We start from the raw sequence: 25627 nt of genomic DNA on the forward strand, positions 1-25627 counted from the left end.
TTTGCCCCCCAGGGGAGCGATCCTTGCCTAATGGGTCACTCCCCATCTCTAAAAAAACAAATAAACACACAAAAAAATTAGCCCTGGTGCCTAGAGGTTTCTGCCCCCCGGGGGCGGATCGGCCTAATAACAATAGGCCGATGGCCTAAAATAAATTTGTCCCCCTGCCCCCGCCCCCTCCAACCTCCTGGGGAGCGACCCTTACCTACGGGGTCGCTCCCCTTGCGTGACATTGGCGCAAAAAAAAATCCCCGCTGCCTAGTGGTTTCTGTGACCTAAAATTGTCCGATCTGCCCCCAAAGGTGGCAGAAATGGCCTAAATACAATTTGCCCCTCCAGGGGAGCGACCCTTGCATAAGGGGTCGCTCCCCATCTGTAAAACAACAACAATAAAAAAATCCCTGGTGCCTAGTGGTTTCTGCCCCCCTTGGGGGCAGATCGGCCTAATTAAAATAGGCTGATCTGCCCCAAATGGCCTAAAATAAATTTGCCCCCCCCCAGGGAACCACCCTTGCCTAAGGGGTCGCTCCCCTTGCGTGAAATTCACGAAAAAAAAAAAAACCTCCCTGGTGTCTAGTGGTTTCTGTCCCCCTTAGGGGCAGATTGGCCTCATAAAAATAGGCCAATCTGCCCCCAAGGGGGGCAGAAATGGCCTAAATATAATTTGCCCCCTAGGGGAGCGACTCACCTAAAAAAAAAAAAACAATTTTTTTTTTATCCCTGGTGCCCAGGGGGGCAGAAAAGGCCTTATAAAAAAATGCCCCCCTGGGGAGCGACCCTTGCCCAAGGGGTCGCTCCCCTTATGCCAATTTCCTGTAATGAATAAATCCCTGGTGTCTAGTGGGCATTTCAAAAGCTGGATTGCTTTACAATCCGGCTTTTGAAATGCTCTGAGAGACTTCAAAGGGAAGGAAATTCCTTTCCTTCCCTCTGAAGCCCCTCAGGCCTCCTCCACGTGATCGGAAGAGAAATGCTGAGCATTTCTCTTCCAATCGTGCTGGAAGCTCAGCTTCCAGCGCGATGGAAGGAGGCCTCTGTTAAAGAGCGCGTGATCGCGCACTGACGTCACAGGGGGGGTTGGGGGGTCGGGGGTGGAAGGGAAGGGCTTCCCCTTCCATCCCTGCCTTGGGGGAGTGGGGGGGAACCCCACAGAGGTAGCGCTAGCGCTCCCTCTGGGCTCGTGTGCCAAGGGCGTAATGGTTACGTCCTGGGCACACGAGCACTGTGCCGCAGGACGTAACCATTACATCCTGGGCACAGAAGGGGTTAAAGTGTAGTAATCTCTGAACCATAGGTAATTTCTCTATGCAGCAGATTTCTAGTCTTAAATCCAATCCTGTGCATCAGCTGGATCCTTAAAAAACACAGGAATTAGTCTCATCTTGATTGACCAAAGAATGGGTGGTATTGAGGAAGCTGTGAAGAGTAAGCTCGCCCAGCCAACCACGCCAGAAGAAGCATGCTCTCCTATCCTGAATAGGTTGCGTGAGGTCTTGCATACTTTAGCATCAATCATAGAGCACTGTAAGCTTTAGCATGCAAGGCAGTGGAAGGAGGTCCCAATAAACAAGCAAGTGGATTAGACCCCCCACCCTCCCCAAAAGGGTGATGTCAGTGGTGATGACTGTAAACAGAACCATGAAAGGAACCCGCTGGGACCCGTTCAAAGGTCTGCTTCCATGGTACATAAACCTAAATATAGCTAGATCAGAAAACACCTGTGCCCAATAAGACCAAGTCAAAAATCCAATAGAAGAAAAAAAACAGGGAAAAGGCAGGAGGCATGCAGGGAGGTTATCAAGGCTCCTTGATCTCCTGAACCATCCTCAATTACACTGTATCCTTTGAACTCCCTGTACAATGAGGTTCCTGTGAGGAAAACAACTAATAGACAGGGATTTCCACCAAATAGTCCGTAGATACTGCAGTCCAGTAATCTGTCCCCTCGGCTCTTGCCTTTCAACTACTTCAGCCTCTTCTGCCACAAACAGTGCAAGATACATACACATATTAATGGATTAAATAGATTTCCTACTGGACAGAGACTCATCCAGGTGACTAGCCTGAAGACAAACAAAAGTGATGGAGTACTACTCACAGGCTGTACTAGCAACAAAGCTACATGCATTATTGGTCCTCAAGGCCTGACCCTACCAAAAGCAAGCCTGGATACCACCTTCCAGATGTGTAACTGCAAGTCTAACAAGACACTCACACAAGGGTCCTTGGAGACAGTCCTGACAGAAATACAGCCGCAAGATGCTCCTGGGGAAGGACCAGATCAGCCGCTACTGTCATTGACAGCAGAAGGTTGAAGAGGCGTGGCCTGAGGTGTGGCAGAGGATGAGAAGCAACCAGTTAACCATCACAAGTCCAAAGCCAGCAAGGGAGTTGCGCCATCACAGGGCTATGCTGTTACCGTTTCGGCAGCTCAAACTACAAACTATAACCTAAATGTAGCATATGCCCAAGCAGCTCATATACAGTATCTAAATCTAGCAAAGCCAAGAACGGAGCTAGAGGATGATATTGCTGACTTCTGCCCCTGCTTTCCCCCTGCTACCCACAAGAACTCAGATAATCACCAGAGCCTAATGCACAAAGCTCCTAACAAAACTGCATCAAGTAGTGCTAGTGATGCTACACTAGGAGATCTGTCCCTGGTTGAGGGTAAAGTTCTGGCTCACCGACCATTTGGACCTCAAATCCTGTACCACCACAGAGAGTCCAGCTGCTCTACTTAGATGAACAAAGGCCCCAGATGTAGTGTAGGCTTAGTTTTTAGCCCATTGTACCACTTGAGTGGGAACCATGACACGTTAAATAGGGGAAGTATCCTCAAACTAGCTAATTCACTACCAGGCTCATTCCAAATCCCTTCTAATGATTTGCTTGGCATAAGCTTTCTCCCATGACGGACTTACATGGGAGGGTGCAAACATTAATGCTCTGGAGCAATAATGCAATGGCGGACCATCTAATGAAGCATGCTAAAGTTCTTGCAACCTGGGAAGTAATAGTTGAGAAGCTGCCTATCGAGCAATACCGTACAATGTTGATGTAGACCCAGAAAGGCACCTAAACCCAAAGCCCTGAGAGAGGCTAGGCTTCCAGCCAATTCTCAAGAGAGCATGTGGCCCATCCTATCCCCTTCCACCAAAGCTGACTGTAAAAAATGAAGGTTTCATATAGCAACAAGCTAAGCTATAGTAGGGGACACTCAGCTCCAGTCAGGTAGACAACCCAATGCCGTTTGCAATCCCATCTATCAGCAACCTTACTCTGGGTGGGATCCCATTTGACCTGCTGGGCGACCAAGCAGATAGGTATAGGGAAAATAGTGATCCCTTTATCCAGTGACAGATCATATGCAGATAATAAGTTGGAATATAGCGGGTTTAAGCAAGAAGATGGACGATAAGGACTGGGTTGCATATATCAAAGTTGTAGGACATATGCTGCCTACAGAAACAACCTGGGCATTGGAGACCATAGATTTAGAGGGGTTTGTTTCCTTTAATACACCTGCAATAAGCCAGCCTAGAGGAAGGGCAAAGGGTAGCCTCCACATCTAGGTCAAGGGCTCTTGTACTCTCAACACCAACCTATCATTCTTCCCTATAGGTAACAACATCCAACACCTTACGTTAGGAAAAGGCAAAGGAGTGGTAGACATCATGAATATCTACTTACCTCCATGTGGGAAAGCCAAAACTTCAACTCTCCTAAAGTAATTGGATTCACTAACAACTAAAAGGCATAAAAGCGCAGTCTCTCACCCTTCTACCAAGAATCAGGGAAGAATGAAAATATTATGCAGGGACTTGAACACGAGCCTCCACACAGTCCTGTGGGATCAGGAAGTAATGGATGAGGACTGTGCCTGGGGGCTTCCATATCCCTCTTGTAAAGAATATAGGTCATCAAAATAAGCTAAGCAAGTGCCGTGGTTCAGACGCAGGGCACATATCAAAGAGAACATATTGTCTAGATCTATAACTCTATCCAGAAAATAAGATTAAATCCACCTTTCCACTGGTGAAAAATAATTCTGGGATTTCATGTGACAAAGCACATGGCTTTAAATAGTTCTTTACCATCTAAATATTTGGACATAAAAGCCGAATCCCGCTGGGAGCCCTAGCTTGACTTGATTTTGCCACCTGAAAAAAGGGCCCTGAATCTCAGGTTTAGGTTAGGCACATTACAGGTTCATTTCTATACCAAATCTTGGCTTAAGTGTACTGGAAGACAGCTGGTATGAGCCACTGTTCTCTTGGTGGCTGTGAAACTTTGAAGCATTTTATACCACTCTGTGTTAAGCTTTAGCCTCTGCAGGGGCTATCTCTCCCCCCCTGTTTTTAAAGTACAGCACAAGAAGTTGCAAGGATGCCCTTTCATGTTGCTATAGAACTGATCAGCCGTAAATTTATCAGTCTGTAGTTTCATATATATTTATTGCTTGGAAGAGAAGTTGATCAATTTTAACATAGAGAAAGGCAAGCAGCAACCTTACCAAGGCAGAGACTTAACCGCTTTAGTGTAGGCATCGGCCACTGGCCGATGCCCACACTACCTCCCTGGTGCGGGTCACGACCATGGCCGACACCAGGGAGGATTTTTTTTATTTAAAAATATCCTGGGAGACACGGAAGATCTTCTGTGTCTCCCCCCACCCCTTTGTGACCGCTGACGTCACTATCTGTTTTCTCTACCGCAGCAGGAAGCGGCCTTGTGGCCGCTTCCTGCTCCAGAGGGGAAAACAGCCCTAACCGACCATCCCGACGTTCGCAAAGGCCTCGTTTGAAAGGGGAGACTCTCCCCTTTCAAACGAGGCCTTCCCGAACTGCGATAGAGGGCCAGGAAACCCCCACTAGACCTCACTAGTCACCAGGGATTTCACTTGGGTGTAAAAAATTAAAAAAGAAAAGTTTAAAAAAATGAAATGGACAGGTGGTCGCCCGTGAGCAGGGTGACCCCGTGGGGTGCAATATGTTTTTAACAGCTATATGGTTTCCGTGGGGGCCACAATGGCCCCCAAGGAAACCATATAGCTGTTAAAAATATATAGATCTCCATCTATATAGATCTAGGTATAGATATATCTATGTAGATATATCCATCTATATATAGATACATCTATCTATAAAGATAGATGTATCTATATATACATATGTATGTATATAGATATGTCTATGGATATAGGAATATATACATATATATATATATATATATATATTTTTATATATATATATTTATATATGTATAGCAATCACTTTTTGTCAACGTGTGTGGTTTACCTGGGGGCTGCGACCACACCCAAATATAAAAGTGATCTACTTACACATATATATATATATATATATATATATATATATATATATATATATATATATAAATACATATATATATATATATATATATATATATATATATATATATATTTATATATATATTCGCCACCAGTTCTCTTGCAGTTGCAGCTTGCGTCTGCAATGCAATGCACATACTTCAACTGACGCGTTTCATCTGTAGCTTTTAAGCAGCAATAAAAAAAAATCAAGTAACTCTTGTGATTATGTTTCTGGTAGAAAAGGATCTGACCTTTGTCTAGTGGCAGTTTTGATGCCATAAAGTAGTGCAGAAGGTTTATATGCCTACTGAAAGGATCAAAACTGTATTATATGTGAATTGCTGAGTGGATTAGTAAAGCCAGCCATTACCTGCACTATATATAATACAATTGAAATGTATGTGCGAGGGGGGCTATGGAAAGACAAAGGGCAATTTTGCTGGTTGGTAGTGAGGGAATCCGAGGAGGAGGTCATGGGAGTGGGAGCACCAATAATGATTGTTGGACTGGGCACTCGAGGCGCTAAAGACTGTGACGATTGGTATGTTTCAAGGCGAAGTAATAGTGTGTCTTTTTTGTTTTTTTGAGTGTCTTGAGAGAACGTGCTGATTGAGGGAAGAAACAAAGGTAAGGTGACCTTTACTGTTGCAGGTATCACACACACACCCACCAGCAATTTTGTGACTGTCTATATAGGCTAGTGTTTTAGAGCAACAGCTTAGCCAGTAGCAGAGATGGCATCTCGTTGGATGACTGCTACTCAAGTCCTAACTCGGGTTATGGAGGACAGCTCTGACGTAGGATGAGAGACTGAGACAGCAGATACTGAGACAGCATCTGAGGGATAGGACAATAGTGCAGACTCTGGGAGTAATTTTTCAGTTGGAGGATTCCCATTCGATAACACCTCTTCCAGTGATTATGAGAGAGGTGATGAGGGCAGTCCTGCTGTCCTTTTGCAAGCACAGTCTGTGCAGCGGGACAATAGAGGGTTAGCCCAACCCAGAGAGCAGGTGCATGCGGCGGCAAGCACAGAGAGAATGCTCTCTTGGGAGCTCTCCAATTTAGTTCAGCCCCAAACTCCACTGCCCAAATAATACTGTGGAGACATCAAAATGATCTATCACAAAACAAACTGGTTTTGTAAGGCAGGCACCTGCGTTTTTGGTCCTGGGCTCGGCGGCCATATAGGGAAACATACCAAACCCAGACATTTTTGGAAACTAGACATCGGAGGGAGTCCTTAGAGGTGTGACTTGTGTGGATCCCCAAAGAATCTTACCCAGAATACCCTGCAAAGCTGAAATGTTGAATAAAAACTCTATTTTTTCTTGCATTTCTGTTACACAAACTACAGGAATATGCTGGGATCCACAAAATTCCTACCACCCAGTGTTTCCCCACCTGTCCTGATAAAAACGCTACCCCACTTGAGTGCCTGTACCTAGTGCCTGCGTCAGGAATAGATCACCCCAGGGTCAACAGTTGCCCTCATGTAAGGACCAGCATTGACCATTGTGTGATCTATTCCTGTCGCGGGCACTAGGCCTACCCACACAAGTGAGATAACATTTTTATCAGGAGACTTGGGGGAATGCTGGGTGGAAGGAAATTTGTGGCTCCTCTCTGATTCCAGAACTTTCTATGACCGAAATGTGAGGAAAAAGTGATTTTTTTGCCAAATATTGAGGTTTGAAAAGGATTCTGGGTAACATAACCTGGTGAGAGACCCACAAGTCACCCCATCTTGGATTCCCCTAGGTGTCTAGTTTTCAAAAATGCACATGTTTGGTAGGTTTCCCTAGGTGCCGGATGAGCTAGAGGCCAAAATTCACAGCTAGGCACTTGGCAAAAAACAGCTCTATTTTCTTTGGGAAAATGTGATGTGTCCATGTTGTGTTTTGGGGCATTTCTTGTCGCGGGCACTAGGCCTACCCACATAAGTGAGGTACCATTTGTATCAGGAGACTTGGGGAAACGCTGGGTGGAAGAAAATTTGTGGCTCCTCTCAGGTTCCAGAACTTTCTGTCACCGAAATGTGAGGAAAAGGTGCTTTTTGGGCCAAAATTTGAGTTTTGCAAAGGATTCTGGATAACAGAACCTGGTGAGAGCCCCACAAGTCACTCCATCTTGGATTTCCCTAGGTGTCTATTTTAAAAAAATGTACAGGTTTGGTAGGTTTCCTTAGGTGCCGGCTGTGCTTGAGGCCAAAATCCACAGCTAGGCACTTTCCAAAAAACACACCAGTTTTCAATGTAAAAATGTGATGTGTCCATGTTGCGTTTCCTGTCGCTGGCATTAGGCCTACCCATGCAAGTGAGGTACCATTTTTGAGGGTACACAGAAGAGCAGAACAAGTGTTATTTCCCCTTGTCTTTCTCTACATTTATTCCTTCCAAATGTAAGACAGCGTGTAAAAAAGACTTCTATTTGAGAAATGCCCTGTAATTCACACGCTCGTATGGGCACCCCGCAATTCAGAGAAGTGCGAATAACCACTGCTTCTCAACACCTTATCTTGTGCCCATTTTGGAAATGCAAAGGTTTTCTTGATACCTATTTTTCACTCTTTATATTTCAGCAAATGAATTGCTGTATACCCGATATAGAATGAAAACCCATTGGAAGGTGCAGCTCATTTATTGGGTCTGGGTACCTAGGGTTCTTGATGAACCTACAAACCCTATATATCCCGCCACCATAAGAGTCCAGCAGATGTAACAGTATATTGCTTTAAAAAATCTGACACCGCAGGAAAAAGTTACAGAGTAAAACATGGCGAAAAATTGCTGTTTTTTGCACCTCAATTTCACTATTATTTATTTCAGCTGTTATTTTCTGTAGGAAAACCGTGTAGGATCTACACAAATGAACCCTTGGTGAATTCAGAATGTTGCCTACATTTCAGAAATGTTTAGATTTTCGGGATCCAGCATTGGTTTCACACCCATTTCTGTCACCAACTGGAAGGAGGCTGAAAGCACAAAAAAATAGTAAAAATTAGGTATGTCCCAGTAAAATGGCAAAATTGTGTTGAAAAATGTATTTTTCTGATTCAAGTCTGCCTGTTCCTGAAAGTTGGGAAGATGGCGATGTTAGCACTGCAAACCCTTTGTTGATGCCATTTTCAGGGAACAAAACACAAGCCTTCTTCGGCAGCCCTCTTTTCCCATTTTTTGAATTAAACAAAATTTTCAATGTATTTTGGCTAATTTCGTGGTCTCCTCCAGGGGAACCCACAAACTCTGGGTACCTTTAGAATCCCTAGGATGTTGGAAACAAATGACCAACATTTGGTTTGGATAGCTTATGTGGAAAAAAAGTTATGAAGGCTCCAGTGCGAACTTCCCCAAATAGCACTGGGTGGGTGTGGGGGATTTAGACCCAGCAGCTAAGGGGTTAAGGATGCTTACTATGGGCCTGATTACAACTTTGGAGGAGGTGTTAATCCGTCCCAAATGTGACGGATATACCACCAGCCGTATTACGAGTTCCATAGGATATAATGGACTCGTAATACGGCTGGTGGTATATCTGTCACTTTACCATCACTTTTGGGACGGATTAACACCTCCTCCAAAGTTGTAATCAGGCCCTATGTGTTTTCTATGTCTGGAGTGCCAGACTGCTGTTTGGATCTATTGATTTTAAATTGCACTTACACTTTCTCTCGATGGGATCATTGGGGTGGCATTTTGAGCCTACATAGGTACTCCCTGAGTAGCAAGCAGCAAACAGAGCAGGCAGTAATGCAGCTGCATAAGGCGGGCCAAGGATGTACAGACCTTTGTCTGGTGCTAACATATACTTTTAAAAGGATTTGCCCCATATTGATGCACTTTAGCAATCCTGCACAAACACATTTAGCATTTTAAAACTATTAGCCATCTTAGACATTAATCATGCGCAGTCTAAAGCCATTAGCCATCTACAACAGCATTTCTATATAGCACTTTATCTGCTGTTGTGTGCATATGTAACATCCTTCCTAACTCACTCTGCCCCCTGTACGGTTTCACTTCTGTGGACTTTGCACAGAGAGACCTGTCAAGGCTTACTATTTTTAACCGACTGGCTGGCATAGTTAAGAACCGTTTACATCTTCCTCATTTGCCGGCTGCATAGTTACAACACTACCCTCTCTTTAAATCCAGCAACAATCGTACAATATCTCTAGTGTCCTACTATAGTTGGACATTATCTTTTCTGTCTTAGTTCTTCTTGCATTGGTGCCCTGTACTTGATTTACACACTTTTGTTTTAATCCATTACACCTCCCTATTGAGTTTAACTATACCTCGTTTGCAGGGAAGAACGAAGGACATAGCTGTGTTACTGAGTGAAGTCATGTTGACCAATTGTTAGTCCGTTAAAGTGTTTAAACTCAGGCAGGTAGCATGAAATTATGGAAGGAAGGCTTGTAGGCCAGATGGAATAAGTGGATATTTTAATATCTCCTATATTATTGGGGCATGCATTGTTACAATGACTAACTACGTCGAGGTATTTTGCATTTTGTATTTTATGTTTACATTGTTGTATGACTTTACTGCAAAGCAGAATAAATAAGCTTGACTTGACTTGATACTACAGGTTGGAGATGTAGGATGTAGGATCCATTAGGTAGGTTTAGTAATCAGGGATGGACGATTTATATATATTTGATTCTGGTACAATGTTGGTCACATTTGTGATTTTCATTTAGAAGCATGAGATTCTGTGCTGTACAATACCACTGTGAGATGCGTCTGATTTTGTTTGACAGCCTGGGAAAAAACCCAGAAGTCATCAAAGGTATTTTTTGTATTTTTCTTTATGTTGTAATCTATTTTTGTTTTGTTTTTCGTAAATATGGCTGGTTGATCATGAATTAAAGATCATGTTTTTAGATACCTTATGAGTTGACCATACTATATTATAATCAATGTATTTATTAACAGAGACATTCAATATTCTGGTACCTATGGACGACTGAAATGATTTTATCTTTCTTTGGCTTTTAGTTATTGCCACATAGGACACTTTATGGTGGATGACACATCTGCAGAGGACTATTGACTGGGACCACCTATGAACTATAGACAATTTGCTGAATGAAGGCCCTTGTTATTTCAACAATTAAGATGCCTAACACTTTCCACCAAACTATAACCATTACAATGACATAGATGGCAATGAATAACTCATCAAGGCAAGAGTTACAACAGTACGTCTTCGGTAAACCACACTTTGGAAGAATTATCAGAACATTAATGGCATTCACACCTAAGTGTATTTCTCTCCAACAGACTGTACATCACTGTCATAAGGACCAAGTTACATGGAAGGGAAATGGCAACAAGTAATAATATTGACTCTACTCTGAAATGCAATTGACGTGCCTTCTGGTCCTGTACATGGCACTCAACAATGGGTTAATCAGGCTCTGGCCTTGGTAAACAATGTTCATATGGGAAGACAGAAGCAAACATGCAATTGACGTGACTGGGAAATGGGGCATATCTAATACAAAGTGGAAGAAGGAAAGGGGAAATAAAGGAGGGGTATAGGGGAGTAAATACAAAGAGACCCCTTCTAAAGGGCAAGTCAGTTGCGAATCACAAAATGTACACCCTCATCTATTCCAGTAATACAAGAGACCATACAGGCTCAGAAGTACTGCATCCAATCCTTGGACTATGTTACTCACCACACATCACAAATCTCAGGGTTTATGGGAATCATTTAGAAATCAACAGGCGCAGAGAATAGCACTGCAAACACAAAGCCAAAAACATAAACAAGGAAAAAAACAAAATGATCATATAAATTTAGACATACCGTCAACCCTACGTACAGCACATTGTACAAATGTAACACACACACGCATATATATATATATATATATATATATATATATATATATATATATATTTCGTACACAAGTCCCGGAATGCAGGTGCACAACACAGCGGTCCCGGGTGGGCTCCGAGAGGCCCTAATATAACGTTCAACACTCCCATCAACACATAGCTTTATTCGGTTACTTTCAACCATAAAAGCAAAAACAACCAACAATTGAATGAAAAGAAAATAGAAATTAAGTTAAAAAGGGATAAGAAAGGTAAAAAACATATATTTCAGCCTTAAAAAACGTAAAATTACTTTCCTTAAAAAGTGCACCTAACCCCCTAATACTTATCATTTAAATTAAACATGGGGTTTTATTTCAGTCTAGGTGTATAGTTAAAATTTAGCAGCTAAAACATTTCTTTTTAATTTTTTTTTAATTTTATTTTTTATTTTTTATAAATTTGTTCCTCATCAAAATTTTTCCCCAGTAAATTAATACGTATGTGCCAAGCGGCTACAATATACTTGCTAACCGCACAGGATAGGGGGAGAGAAGTTTCCCTCATCATGATCCTTAAGGCAACAATACAGTGTCTTGCCCCCATATTCCTGCACACAGGTCGTAACCACTTCCGTCGCGCAATCAAATAAGCAGGGCATATAAACATAAAATGTACAATAGATTCTGAAATGTGATTACAACTCGGACAAAGATCAGGTCTTGGAGTCGCACTCCGCGTACTGCCATAGGATTTAAGAGGCAGACAACCATATCTGAACTGAATATATAGACTCTTACTTAATGGGTCAAGAATTGTATCCATAAATGGTTCCAGATACGGATACCATTTAAAATCAAAGAATTGTGACGTCAATCTACCGTGTGTTGAGCACAGCAGGTAGTTTTCCCTGACATGTATCCAGTAAACAGTTTTCAGATGATTCTTCTGATCCTTCCTTATACTTTCTGGATGACTCCAAAACTCACTAAGACCCAATCTATGAAACCATTTTGAGATGTGGTTAAACCAGGAAATGGTAAGTACATTTGGTCTATCTAGAATGTCTTGAATAGACTCCTTGTATGTGGATAGCTCAGGGGTGGTCCATACACGGACCCAGAAAAGCAATGGTCGTAGGGCAATTACATCTGAGATGCGTGGAAGGCCAAGGTCCCAGAACATTGGCAGCAGTGGGGTACTGCGAGGACAGGCCAAGGTTGACCTTACAAAGTTGTTTTCCCCCACTGCAAGCTTGCCAGTGTTCGAGGAGCCCCAAATTTCTGCCCCATAGACCACAGCGCTCTGTGCCTTTGCTTGGTAAATTTGAATAGTTGGAGTAATCACTCTCTCAGAGGGAGACTTGTGGAAGCGTAAAATGGCCGCAGATCTCTGTGCCAGAAGAGCTAAGCTTTTATCGATTTGGGGCCCCCAATGCAGGTTGTTGCTAATTCTCACCCCCAAATAATCTATGGAGTTTACCATACCTAGGGGGGTTCCATTATAGAAAATTGAGTATCTCTTAGTGGGCCCACAGCCCAGGGTCATAAGTTTAGTTTTGCTATGGTTGAGTTCAAGTCCATAGTCACCACAAAACGAACTAAACTTATCCACAAGTACCTGGAGACCCATAGGAGTTCTGGAGATCAGGAGGGAATCATCAGCAAATAGCAAAATTGGAATTTTGTGGTTATTCAAGGATGGAGCATCATTTTGGCAGTTGGTAACGACTTGCACCACCTCATTGATAAACAATGTAAATAGCGTTGGGGCAAGAACACAGCCCTGGTGCACTCCTCTCCTAATATCTATTTTGTCGGTGAGTTCCCCCTGATTACCCCATCTGACTTGTGCAAATGTTTTTTCATGTAATCTTTGAATTAAATGCACTAAGTTTCCTGGGATACCGATTTTGTTTAATACTCCCCATAGTTTCTCTCTTGGGACAAGATCGAATGCAGATCTCAGATCTACACAGGCAACATAAAGTTTTTGCTTGGGTAGGGTAACATACTTCCAAAATAGTAATGACAGCCTGAAGACTTGGTCCATGGTATTAGTTTTAGGCCGAAAACCGGCCTGTAAGGGGGATTTACAGGACCATTTTTAACATTATTTGTATTTGTTTCTTTGTTAGGCACATATATTCAGTTCTTGGAGAGCTTGCCATTGCTCACCCGATAGATTATTGTTTTTTACATTCATCACACCATATCTCAGCTTCTTTACTTGCTTTGTCATTTCCCGTTCAAAAACATCAAGAGCGTCACAATGAATGGCAGGTAGAAAGGTAGATTTTGGTTTGAACTTGCTAGGACATGTGCCATCCAGGGCAATACCCGTTCCCATCAAGTTCAAAATAGGGTCATCATGAGCATCCACCCCCTCACAGAGGTCCATTGCTGTATGTAGCATATCAATATCAGAAATACACAAGTTACTCACATTTTTCATTGCCCCCACTTCCTCATCATTTTTGACCTTAGTATGGTACCACTTTTTTAGTTTCAATTTTCTCATAAATTTGAAAGTGTCAATCCTAGTTTGGGTATAGCTAAAACAACTTGCCCATGTGACAAACTATACGTTGGGAGCATGATACACAGTGCGAAGAAAAGAGTTCTGGAACATAGACGAGCTATTAAGAATTATGATAAAAACTACCCGGTAGCTAGACATTTCTTTACTCAACATTTTGGCAATTAAAATTTGTTGAAGTTTGTAGTGATTGACCAAGTTAGGATCAACAAAAGGGGTGGCAACAGAGAGAGGTTGCTGGCGACCTACTGTGCTAAGGGAGGAACTGCACAAGTGAAGGCGTCTCTCCCATACAAGCAATTTGAGAGTAGGACTTAAGCACGTTACATTGTCTATATTAGACAACGATTAGTGGATCCCGGCCGCGAATACACCAACAGATTAACTCACGTGGCTTCTTCTTGGGAATTTCTGTGTTTTAAATTGCCCACGCTCAATCAACCCACAAGTGATTGAGTTTTTGAGACTGCTTAGACGAGATCCATTTCCTGATCATAGTAGGGTGCAGGAACAGAGTGGTTAATACAGCAGATTGGACGCTGTATTGCCCACATCCACAATAATAGTAGAGACACTGGTGTTTGTTTATTTTGAGGTAATTATTCAACTTATTTCAGCTAATATGGCTTCCGGATGGGAAGCACGACGAAAGGAGAAATCAGATAAATTATTTTTTACCCAGATGGATGAGGGACTTGGTGTTCAGCCCGGTCGTAGTAATATGAAGGTGGAAGTGAAACTACAAACTTTATATGACAAGTTGGAGAAATTGCACCAAAAAGAATTGTCTAAATGGTGGGAGGTGGAATCACTACAAAGATACATTGATGTTGAACGTGTCCCTAGGGGATTGAGGATTTATACTATACCAACTTACGATGACCCTGATCCAGAAATGCTTGAGGAGTGGGCTGAAAATTCGAAACAAAGCTCATTGAGTATGATGCGTATATTAACCAAATATGCAATAAAGGATAGGAGCAAAATCTTGGAGGAGATGGAAAAAGTGAGATTGGAGCTACTGTCATTAGTTACGCAAGAAACATTCGATGAGCACATGAAGAACTTAGAGAAAAAACTTTGCAAATTAGAGGAAGAAATCACTGGTAAAAAGCAAAGGAAATTCATACGAGATTTCAAGGACTATCAAGCTGGTCGTATCTTAACCTTTCAACTGAAATTTGACCATATGTACAATGAGGAGATCACTGAGATGAACGTGAGGGATACTGAACGAATAAGTCAGCTGGTTGAAGAACAAGAGGAAAGTGATATTTCAGATGGGAATCTCTCGGATGTACCTGATACGGTTTTGTCGGGGGCTCCGATATCAGATAGAGAAGTGGACAGATTGAATTTTTTAAAGCAATTCAGACTGTTGAACCAGGGGAGGATGGAACAGCACAAAGGAACTCACCCACAGAGGGGCAGAGGACGAGGAGTCAGAGGAAGAGGAAGAGGAATAGACAAGCCAAGGAGAGGGGGCGTAGGAGACGACGCAAGACCCTTGGGAGTGGTAACTCGTGCACGCAAGTAAAAACTATGGATGTTGTGAATCTCTCCAGCAGGGTGTTGTCTGCTGTTGAAGAGGACCTCCTATCTCTGGGCTTGTCCTTTTGCCCAACTAGTTGTTTTAGCTATACCCAAACTAGGATTGACACTTTCAAATTTATTAGAAAATTGAAACTAAAAAAGTGGTACCATACTAAGTTAAAAAATGATGAGGAAGTGGGGGCAATGAAAAATGTGAGTAACTTGTGTATTTCTGATATTGATATGCTACATACAGCAATGGACCTCTGTGAGGGGGTGGATGCTCATGATGACCCTATTTTGAACTTGATGGGAACGGGTATTGCCCTGGATGGCACATGTCCTAGCAAGTTCAAACCGAAATCTACCTTTCTACCTGCCATTCATTGTGACGCTCTTGATGTTTTTGAACGGGAAATGACAAAGCAAGTAAAGAAGCTGAGATATGGTGTGATGAATGTAAAAAACAATAATCTATCGGGTGAGCAATGGCAAGCTCTCCAAGAACTGAAGAAAGATCATACTATTGTCATTAGGCAATCTGACAAGGGTGGCAATGTAGTTATACAGGACACTATTAATTATGTGGCAGAAGGAGTGAGACAGCTCAGCGACATTTGTTGCTATGAGGAAGTGAGTTGGGGAGATGTGAGATTAATGAATGAGAAATACTATGACATGCTTATGGATTGGAGAGATCAGGGCATGATAACATGTGATGAATTTTTGTTTCTCAAGGTTGATCATCCGAAGATTCCAGTATTGTATCTCCTCCCTAAGATCCATAAAGATATGGTTAGCCCACCAGGAAGACCTATAGTTTCGGCTATGGAGTCTCTTTTGGAAAACACATCGAAATATATTGACTATTTCCTACGCCCCTTTGTTGAATCAATACCTTCCTATGTGAACGATACCACGTACTTCCTAAAAATCATTGAGGACATCCAATGGGAGGATGATTTCCTATTATTAACTTTAGATGTGACCAGCCTTTATACCAGTATAGATCATGACTTGGGGGTAAAAGCCATTAGACACTTCCTTAGAGCAAGGTCACTGTCTTTTTTCTTTCACTCAGAAATGCTTTGCACTATGATTGAATTCTGTCTTAAGAACAATTTGTTCATCTTTGATAATCATTTGTACTAGCAGTTGCAAGGGACAGCTATGGGCACTTGTTTTGCCCCCAGCTATGCAAATTTGTTTATGGGCTGGTGGGAGGAACAGATATCAGATGGATGTACTCAATTCGATACCAATTTGGTCCTATGGTGTCGTTTTATCAACGACATCTTTGTAATCTGGAGGGGGGAGGAAAAAGCAGCGAGGCAATTTGTGCGGGATCTGAACAACAATGAATGCAATTTGAGATTTACCGAACAGTTAGATTCAAGTCGCATTGAGTTCCTTGATGTAGAAATTTCTGTTAGGGGCAATAGATTGGTGTCCAAATTGTTTAGGAAAGCGACGGCCGGCAACAGCCTGCTTTGCGCCCATAGTGCACACCCGGGGGCTTTAATTCGAAGCATCCCGTTTGGTGAGCTGTTAAGAGCCCGGAGAAACTGTAGTGAAACATCTGACTTTCAACAGGAGTGTGAAGTAATGTGCAATAGGTTCAGGAGTAGAGGGTATGGGGTTAAGGTTATTGATCAAGCCAAACGGAAAGTTGAGACTTTGAAAAGAGATGATGTCCTATATGGGACGAATAAGAGTCAAAGGGAGGACAATGACTCAATCAGATTCATTACAACGTTTAGCAATCAGTCTTACAAAATATGTTCCATTCTCAGCAAGAGTTGGCATATTTTACAGACCGACCCTATTCTGAATAATTGGATTGGTGACAATCCCCAAATAACTTTTAGGAGGAATAGATCTCTCAAGGATAATCTATGTCGCAATGATGTAACATTGAAGGGACAAGTCATGAGTACCAGAGTAGGGGGTTTTGCCTGCTGCATGAAATGCAAAGCCTGTAGAACTAGCAATAATTGTAAGACATTGAATGTTCCAGGAAGAATAGATAGTTTTGTAATTAGAGGTAATTACGATTGTAACACAACTTATTGTGTTTACTGTCTGATTTGCCCATGTGACAAACTATACGTTGGGAGCACGATACACAGTGCGAAGAAAAGAGTTCTGGAACATAGACGAGCTATTAAGAATTATGATAAAAACTACCCGGTAGCTAGACATTTCTTTACTCAACATTTTGGCAATTAAAATTTGTTGAAGTTTGTAGTGATTGACCAAGTTAGGATCAACAAAAGGGGTGGCAACAGAGAGAGGTTGCTGCGCATCTTGGAATCCAAATATATAATAGAGTTTGAGTCATTGGAACCATTAGGGCTGAACTCGAGTGAAGAGTTAAGTATCCATCTAGGGTAACTGACATATTTTAAAATATTTTGGAATGTGGCGATTGTTTAGTACAACAAACATGGTTTAGCATTGGATTTACTGGGATATTCATTTGCAAAGGTATTAGGGGTGGGCTTTCAGTAGTAGTTTGTTTATAACAATGGAGTTGGTACGTCTATCCACTTGGGTAAAGAAGTCTCAGTAAACAAGTAGGATATAGTGAGTTGTCAATAAATTCTGAAATTATACCATTAAGATGATAGGATTTCCTCCAGAGAAGCCTTTTACGAGTATGTTTGCCCTTCGAGTGTTATAATACCTAATGGTAATAATTTTGACGTGGGTATAATTATTAATGTTTATATTAAGTATATTGGATTTTAACTTGATAATATATACAGATATTTTATCCCAATGTCACAATGAATAATTTATAATTTAATAATTTTACAACTTTAGAATTTTGTAATAAGCTTTTATCTGGTGGACAGTAACATCAAGATTAATCCTTTTGACTAAATTTTGATATAAAGAATTTTACGTGAGATTTTTAACGAACTTTGGGACCAACAAGTTGCTAATTACTATGTATTGTAATTGAATGTGCACTTTAAAGATGGCCGCTACAATATGTGCCTTTGTTGAATGAATTAGGCCTTGTCTGTTGTTTATGTCTATGATTTACTTGGGTTATTTATGTGGAGCACTTTAGTAATGTTGTATCCATGAGTAAGGCTGTTGCCGAAACGTGTTGGATTTTTGTGCTGAAATAAACTGAATTTTCACAATGGAGGTGTCCTGCTTCTCCTGGTATTGAAGGGAGTGTTGAACGTTATATATATATATATATATATATATATATATATATACATGCATACATATATATGTGCCTAAAAAAGAAACAAATACAAATAATGTTAAAAATGGTCCTGTAAATGTACAGACGTACATGGATTAAATTCAATTGTGGCTGGAAACTGTGGCAGACTGGATGACAACCAACTGTTGAATACTAACAAGACAAAGGAACTTATTTTTGGTGATCCTCCCGAATTATGGTCCAATAATTGATGATAATCTGTCACCTTCCACTTAAATAAAGTCATTGCATCTGGCTTTCACCAGTTTATGATTCTCAACAAAGGTTTGGCTTACATTCCTTCATTATGTCATTGGCTGGCTCACATTCCTTCATCATCTTATTTTTCGATCATTCAAGCACTAGTGTGCTCTGAGCTAGACTGTATCAACACATTGTATATGTACCTTCCTGATTATCAACGTCAACGGCTTCAGTTGGTTCACAACTGTGCACTCGACTATTACTTAGGCCCTCTTTACAACCCTGGCCGTCTGTGTTAAAGCGACGGTAATACCGCCAACAGGCTGCGGTAAAAAAAATGGAATCACGACTACGGCGCAAACCGCCAACACATACAGCCACTTTAACATTCCGACCGCCATGGCGGTAGCAACAAACACCCAGCGGTAACCGCCATCAGACAGGAGGAAGACAATGTACCGCCTACCCCATTACAATATGCGCCAGCTTTTCCGGGGCGGCACCAACACCATCAAAAGCACAGCGGAAACAGTACTTGGAAGGGAAACCACTCACCTCTCGACACTCAACGAAGAACCAGGACGCCATGGAGCCCGAGCTGCACATCCTGCCCATGCTGGTGTATCTTCTCATCTGCCAGGAGTACGAACGGCAGCGTCGATGACCACGGTGAGTTCTGCACCTAGCACACAGGGTAGGGGGGGTGGAAAAATAGAGTGACACACACACGCAACACGCAACACCCCCACTCCCAACACAATACACACAAACACATGCATCAACATTACATATACACCCCGTAATCCTCTGGAAGAATGCAAGGACAAAGGGAATTGAGTCAAATTAGTGTTATATTAGAAATAGTCAGATATACGTTATAAGTTGAAAAACAGTATTTATAAAAATATACAATATGTTCATAAGGCGATACATTGTCCACTCAAAATGTCCGTGGGCCACTGGGCCAAAACTCATAGGCCAAGCCCACACTTGACTCCTGCCTCACCATGGAGAGAACACTGCAGGGGCATCAGGTCGAAAACACACAGGCACCTTAGGGGGATGGGGAAGGGGGGGGCACCTCCGCCGGAAGACGGGACAATGCTAAAGCCACAGTCTCTCAAGTGGATCGTTTGCCCACTGCTTGGTCCTGGGGAATGCAAGGCCACAGTCTCTCAAGTGGATGCCTTTCTCCACTGGTTCTGGAGGGGGGTTTGTGCCCAGTGTGCCTCATCCTGCTAAGGATAGGGTGAGTGAATGCTCATCCTGCTAAGAATAGGGTAAGTGGATGCCTTTCTCCACTGGTTCTGGAGGGGGCTTTGTGCCCAGTCTGCTTCATCCTGCTAAGGATAGGGTGAGTGGATGCCTTTCTCCACTGGTTATGGAGGGGGCTCTGTGCCCAGTGATGCAACACTTGGGGGGTGGCAGATCACAGTCCCTCAACTGGCTGTCTGAGCCACGAGATTTGCAGTGCCCAGGATGCATGATAGTCCATGGAGGCAGGGCTAGAGTCCATCCGGGGGTGGCTACGGCTGCACAGTGGTGGTAGTGCTGGTGCTGCCAGTGGTGGGGGGAGGCTCCAGCCCTTCTCCGGCAGCCTTGGACAGATGCCCACTGGGGCTGCTGCTGTTGACAGTAGTGGTGCATGCGGTGGTGCAGGTGGCGGTGCAGGTGTCAGTGCTTGCGGTGGTGCTAGCAGCGGGGCTGCTGGCGGTGCTGGCTGCGGTACAGGTGGTGGTGCTGGCTGTTGTGCTGGTAGCCACCAGGCCTTCAACTGCAGGCTCGGATGACTGAAGTGCCTTGGCTGGTGTTTTGTGCCCCTTCCTGACCTTGGCAGATGGTGGTGTCACCTTGGGTCTGGCAGCTGGAGTCTTTGAGGTGGCCTTGCTGGGTGGTTGTGGCTTCTTCCCCTTGCTGGATGCTGTCCCCTTCTTTACCTTGCCAGGTGGCGGAATGGTTTTTGCCTTGGCAGGGGGTTGTTGGCACACTGGCTGGTCTGACGGGTGCCCCCTTTGAGCCTCTGACAGCTGCAGGAACCATAGCTGACGTGGACTTGGTGGCTGAGGTGCTGGGCTGGGTTTTGGCCACCCTGGCCCGAGTGGAAGGACAGGGGGGTAGGGAAGAGGTCATGTTTGCCAGGAAAAGCTTCTTAGGGACACTGGAGTGGGAAGAAGGAGAAGGTTTGGGAGTGGAGGAAGAGGGAGTGGTTGTAGGAGGTGTCTGTCGGCTGAGTTTGGGTGCAGGTGCATGGGCTGGGTGCTGCTGTGAGGTGGATGGCTGTTGGGTGGTTGGGTGCTTGCGTTTGTGTACTTTGGGAGGAGGGGTCACAGACACAGTGGGAGAGGACACAGGAGATGTGTGAATGGATGTGGAGGTGGTGACTGCCAGTGAGGGGCGTGTGGTGATAGGCGTGCTGGTGATGGAGGTAGTGGATGAGGATGTAGTGCAAGCAGGTGTGAGTGGAGATGCTACTGGGAGGGAGGTGGATGATGAGGGGGAGGGGGACACAGTGGAGGCAGTGGATGTTGGTGTGTCTGCATGGGGATGGTGCTTGTGTGAGTGCCTGTGAGTTGAAATGTGGTGCTTGTGTTTGTCTGAGCCACTTCTGTGTGTTGATGTGGGTGAATGCTGGCCTGAAGGTGTGCTTGGGATAGGCTGGGGTTGAGGGGAGTGGGACTGGGTAGAGGAGGTTGGAGGGGGGAGGCTAGAGACAGGGACAATGGCTGCCATCAGTGCGGAGGCCAGAGTCTGAAATGCTCTCTGTTGGGCCGCCACGCCAGAGTGAATGCCCTCCAGGTATGCATTTGTTTGTTGCAAATGCCTGTCGACACCCTGGATGGCATTCAGAATGGTTGACTGCCCAACAGTGAGAGATCTCAGGAGGTCAATAGCCTCCTCACTGAGGGCAGCAGAGCTGAATGGGGCAGGGCATGAGGTGCCTGGAGTGAAGGAGATGCCCACCCTCCTGGGTGAGCGGGCACAGGAAACACCCTGAGGGGCTGCTATGAGGGCGGTGCTGGTCGGGAGGGTGGCGGCTGCTCCCTTCGTCGTCGGTGCCTCTGCTCCTCTGCCAGATGATGCTAATGCACACAAGGAGAGGGTGACAAAACAAAAAGGGGGGGAGAGACAGAAGATACACTTGGTCAATGCCAGCAACAACACTCCAGTTGGCGTACACAACTAACAGGGAACAGCCCTATGCACTAGGCCATGCACTACTAGTTACAATGCTAGTCACCAGCCCATGGGGTACAATACCTAACACAATCAGCTGCACACCTGAACCAAACAGGGCCCTGCCCAGTAGTAGATACCCACTAACACTATTGGGGTTGGAGCGCTTTAGAGTCTGCCAAACAAGGGACCTACCCTGGCATGTTTGCCCTGGCCTCGGGGCACACATAGTCCACATTCCCACCCAGGTAAAACCTTAATGTGTGCAAAGTAATGAATCTGAATTTGTACTCACCCCCTTGTGGCTGCTGTGATGCCCTCAAGCGCCCATCCAACTCCGGATAGGCCACTGCCAGGGGAAGGAACATCAGGGGGGTCAGGGTATGACAGGCACTCCTTCTTCGTTGGTAGGCCAGCTCCAGCTGGGCCTCTGCCATCTTCCTTGCCCAGTGGTGCAGGTCTTCCCAACGTTTGCAGCAGTGGGTGCTCTGCCTGTCAAAGACCCCCAGGGTCCGCACCTCCTTGGCGATGGCACGCCAAATACCCTTTTTCTGATGGGGCTGACCTGCAGGAAAAAGACAGCAGAAAAGGGAATTAGTTACCCGTCCGGACCGTCACACTCATGGCCCACCATATCCCTCCCATCCCGTGACGCACATACATTGACCACCATACATGCAGCACTCTGGCCAGGACGCCTCAGCCCCCCCCCTACCTTTGGCTTACACACACAGCACTCCATACATTTATGGCCCACGCATCATGCTCACAGTGTACTCACCTGTTTGTCTGGAGGGCCGTAGAGTAAAGTGTACTGGGGTATTTATGTATGTATGTATGTATGCCAAGATTTATAAAGCGCATTCCTACTCAATAGAGCATCGAAGCGCTAGGAGGAGAGAGCGTAAAAGAGAAGACGCAATAAAGGGCACTACCCAGAAAAAGAAAGAATTATAAAATAGACCCCCATCCACCAGTCTGCCCAACTACTCCGCAGTGAAGGCAGGGGCCCTTTCCCCAGACACATGAGCCATTGTCGCTTCCAGACACAGGTCACAGCAGCACTTGCAGTGTAGGTCCTCTCCTGTTGAAGGTCAGGTAGCAAATGAGTGAATAGATGGAAAATGGCGGTCATGTCCGCGACGGTGTGTACCGTCACCGCCGGTGTACATCGCCATTGGCTCCTGGAACCCATAGGGCCCAATGTTAACCAATGCGAAGTTGCGTGGCGGTTGTCGAACGCCTACTGCAAAGGCGCTCAACACTTGTCCCTCCTCACAGGTCAGGCAGCCGCCATTTTAGGGGGCACAGGCCATGGCACCTAACTGCGTCACAGCAGACATTGGCACAGCAAATGACTCCCGGATTCACATACTGGTTCTGTAAATGAAGAAATGCATCATTATTGCAATAGATGTGTGATTATGACCCTCTGCTCACCGTTTTCCTTCTTAGGCTTCAACCCCTGAGGATGAGCATGAGATGGAGAGTGAGACATCCTCCAGTGTACAGACCCCTGGTGGACCTTGCGACAGTGGAGGACAGACATATTATATTAACATACATACTTGATCGGGCCACAATCCAAGAACTGTGTGCCCAGTTGGAGCCAGAGCTGATGTCAGCTATCCACCACCCCACAGGTATCCCCCCTCTAGTGCAAGTCCTGTCAGTGCTCCATTTCCTGGCAAGTGGTTCCTTCCAAACAACAGTGGCCATGGCATCAGGGATGTCTCAGCCAATGTTCTCCAACGTGTTGACCAGAGTGTTGTCAGCCCTGCTGAAACACATGCACAGCTACATTGTATTTCCACAGGTGGAGGATTTGGCCACAGTGAAAGCTGACTTTTATGCCCTGGGACATATCCCCAACATCATTGGTGCCATTGATCGTACACCTGTAGCATTTGTCCCCCCTCCAGAGAAATGAACAAGTGTTCAGGAATAGAAAAAGCTATCACTCTCTGAATGTGCAGATGGTGTGTTTGGCGGACCATACATCTCCCATGTCAATGCCAGGTATCCTGTGCATGATGCCTTTATCTTGAGAAATATCAGCATGTGATGGGCCAACTCCGGAGGCATCGGGTGTGGCTAATAGGTGAGCCCAAGGTCCCCACCCAGTATATGCTGGTGTGTGGGTATGGGGTTGTCCCTAAGGGTTGGTGTGTGTCTAACAGGTATCCCTCGATATTTGCAGGTGACTCTGGTTACCCCAACCTCTCATGGCTACTGACCCCGGTGAGGAATGCCAGGACGAGGGCAGAGGAACGTTACAATGAGGCACATGGGCGTACAAGGAGGATAATTGAGTGAACCTTCGGCCTCCTGAAGGCCAGGTTCCGATGCCTCCATCTGACAGATGGATCCCTGTACTACTCACCCAAGAAGGTGTGCCAAATCATTGTTGCATTTTGCATGTTGCACAACCTGGCCTTGAGACGCCAGGTGCCTTTTCTGCAGGAGGATGAGCCTGGAGATGGTCTTGTGGCAGCGGTGGAGCCTGTGAACAGTGAGGAAGAGGAGGCAGAGGATGAAGATGTGGACAACAGAAGTACTATCATACAGCGGTACCTCCAGTGGCACACAGGTAAGACACTGTAACTTCACTTATCATTTCAGTTTTCTGTAGGACATTGGACATGGCAGCATGATTTCCCTATTTTTATGGCCACTTACTGTACCCTTTGGCATCTCAATTTTCAGATCTCTGTGCCTCACTCTGGCTCCTGGTGTGTTTATTGCTGCCCACTACAGGTCATACCAATGTATATACAACTGTACATATGAATTTAAATGTTTTCAGTTTGTTGTATTAATACATATTCCAATCAATTGACAGACTCCAGATTTGTATTTGTTCCAAGGGTGTTTATTTAAGTGCTAATAAGTATAGAGGGTATTGCAGTGGGCTGGGGTGATGGTGGAGAAATGTCCAGTTAGAGTCCAGTCTCTTGGTATCACAGGTGCTTTGTCCAAGGGGGCAAGGAAGGGGAGCAATGGCAGTTCAAGGTGGACAGGGTGACAGAGTGGGACAGAAGGGTGACAATCAGGAGAGTCTCATTTCCTGGCGGGGGTCTTGGCAATGTTCTCTGTCTTCTGCCTGGATCGCAGGGACCGTTTGCGGGGTGATTCTCCTTCTGCAGGGAGTGGGGTGCTGGTGGCCTGTTGTTCCAGAGGTGGGTCCTCCTGTCCACTAGCTCCGGCCGAAGTGGAGGGCTGTTCATTGCTGTGCTAGTATGAGGGGCTCGTGGTTGTGCCGCTGCCTCCCTCATGGTGTTGGCCATGTCAGCCAGCACCCCTGCAATGGTGACCAGGATGGTGTGGATGTGTTTAAGGTCCTTCCTGATCCCCAGGTACTTTTCCTCCTGCAGCCACTGGGTCTCCTGCAACTTGGCCAGTATCTGGCCCAAGGTCACCTGGGGATGTTGGTATGCTCCCAGGATCTCTGCAAGTTCCTCGTGGAGAGTGGGTTCCCTGGGCCTGTCCTCCCCCTGTCACACAGCAGTCCTCCCAGCTTCATTGTTGTTCTGTGCCTCTGTCCCCTGAACCATGTGCCCACTGCCACTGATCCCAGGTCCCTGATTGTCCTGAGTTTGGGGGGGTTCCCTGGGGTCCCTGTGGTGGTGGACACACTGCTTATTGACGTGTCCTGGGGACAGAGGGATGGGCCCGCTGGGTGGGTGCTGTGCTGGTGTTTCCTGAGGGGAAGACTCTGTGGTGGGTTGGGACTGTGCCTGGGTACCCGACAGTCCAGAGGTCCCTGAT

Source organism: Pleurodeles waltl, chromosome 5, assembly GCF_031143425.1.
Source record: "Pleurodeles waltl isolate 20211129_DDA chromosome 5, aPleWal1.hap1.20221129, whole genome shotgun sequence".
NCBI lineage: Eukaryota > Metazoa > Chordata > Amphibia > Caudata > Salamandridae > Pleurodeles > Pleurodeles waltl.